The sequence below is a fragment of the Crinia signifera genome, chromosome 9 (assembly GCF_055691185.1).
Source record: "Crinia signifera chromosome 9, ASM5569118v1, whole genome shotgun sequence".
In the NCBI taxonomy this organism is placed as follows: Eukaryota; Metazoa; Chordata; class Amphibia; order Anura; family Myobatrachidae; genus Crinia; species Crinia signifera.
Window position 1 is genome coordinate 27543487 of NC_139225.1, and position 2098 is coordinate 27545584.

At 39.8% G+C, this 2098-nt stretch overlaps 1 pseudogene; it reads left to right on the forward strand.

The window, feature by feature from the left end:
• The first annotated feature begins 342 nt into the window (after positions 1–342).
• On the forward strand, positions 343–1664 carry LOC146036818 (beta-1,4-galactosyltransferase galt-1-like; annotated as a pseudogene).
• Positions 1665–2098: the final 434 nt, after the last annotated feature.

A 2098-nucleotide genomic window follows, 5' to 3' on the forward strand; every position in this document is an offset into this window, starting at 1 on the left:
AAGTCGAGATGAGTTTTCACATTTTCCTTGGTGTCAATGTCGACATCTAAGCACAAATTACTATACCACATCCTCTTGCATAGCTTGCTTCATTTGTAATGCTCCAGGACAGGTGCCCTGGCAGCTACCAAAGCACTTTGCCGATCCCAATCCATGTGGTAAATTAAAGTATAAAAAAAGCACAAAATGAAAGAAATTGTGAAAAACTCATGTCGACCTTTCATTGCGCCACCTGCTGGCTATGAACAAGCTATGCATGGAAATTTGGCTGAATCTCTGCATGATGTATAAATTTATCACTTCGATTTCTCATGTGTCTTCTCATTTTTATCCTGTAGTTGTTCCTTGTCCTGATACGATGACCAGCTTCACAAGGAAGAACGTAACATATTTGTCTGTCTTACTGACTGCCACCTTTATTCTGGGATTTTTGTTTTGTGAAACTGTGAACACTCGGTTGGAACACTGGAAACCTCCGTGTACCTGCTGTGAGCATAGACTAACCACCAATACTATTACCCCACTGCATGACAACCGGACATTTATCATAGCTCCATATTTGGACAGTCGAACAGACAATAAACGCGCAGTCCGTATCCTCAGCATTATCCACCACACAGAGGTGAAGGAGCTGTACTGCTGGTTTTGTTGTACCGTAAACAAAATGGTGGAGGTTTCCCAGGCTCAGATAGACATACACACTGATCGGTTTGGGTTTCCCTATGGCACAACGGACCTGGTCTGTATAGAACCACCAGGCTGCAATGCCAAGTACCTATCTGTCCATACATCTCCTACAGGAAACATGATGCAGTTACCCCTGTTCCAAATACAAAACCAGGACATGAGACCATTTTCCGCCAACTTCACGGTCTGCTTTTTAACCATGTTTGGGAATTACAGTAACATCTTACAGTTCATACAGACCATGGAGATGTACCGGATACTGGGGGCACAACGGGTCATGATCTACCTGAATAACTGCAGCCCACAAGTGGAGCACATTTTGCAATACTACATAGCAGAAGGTTTTCTAGAGCTGATTTCATGGCCAATTGACCAATACCTGAGACCAGCTCGAGCATGGCACCATTCTATGGACGCCAAGGACATAGGGTATTATGGCCAGTTGGCAACACTCAATGACTGCATCTATCGGAACATGTACAGGAGTAAGTTTGTGCTGCTTAATGATCTTGATGAAATAATTCTGCCAATGAAACACCAGACATGGGACGACCTGATGGAAAGTCTCCAGCAACAGAACCCAGGAGTTTGGGATTTTTCTCTTTGAAAATCACGTGTTCCCTCAAACCGTTGCTGTAGATGGAAACTTCTCCAACACTTCATCTTGGAACACTTTGCCCGGATTTAATATACTTCAGCATGTTCTCCGTGAGCCGGATAGACCGGACTATTTCAATAACAGAAAATTGATTGTGGATCCTAGAATGGTATTTCAAACATCTGTACACTCTGTTCTAAGATTTATTGGGGGTTTTAAACACGTCTCTATGGAGACAGCTCTGCTTTACCATTGCACAAACCCTCGTCAGAACTTAACTAAAACATCTTTAATTGAAGATAAATCTATATGGAGATACAATGCTTCTTTGATTAGAAATGTTAACAATGTCCTGAGCCAAATACACTTACAGTCATAAAACACAAGGAAAAGGTCATTCTAGTCTATGATTTTAACCACATACCATCACCTCTGCTTTGCAATCTGCTACAACTCTGTTGCATACTTATTTGCTGACTTCTCTAAACTAAATCTCTCCTACTACTTTGCCAAACAATTATCCAGTATGTGCCCTGTCAAATCCACTTACAGTAATTTTGCTTATTATCTTTAGTAGCCTTTTTTAAACACTTTACCTTCAAAATAATAATAATAATAATAATAATAATAATTAATAATAATTTTATTTATAAAGCACTCTTTCTGCAATACTCAAACTCAAGGCGCTTAACAGATAGTATGAATGTAATACAGTACAGGAACAATGAAGTACAGAAAAGCTTTTTTCATAAACTATACTTAAAGGGATTACAGAAATGCTTGAGTAAACAGGAAAGTTTTGAGTCTGTTTTT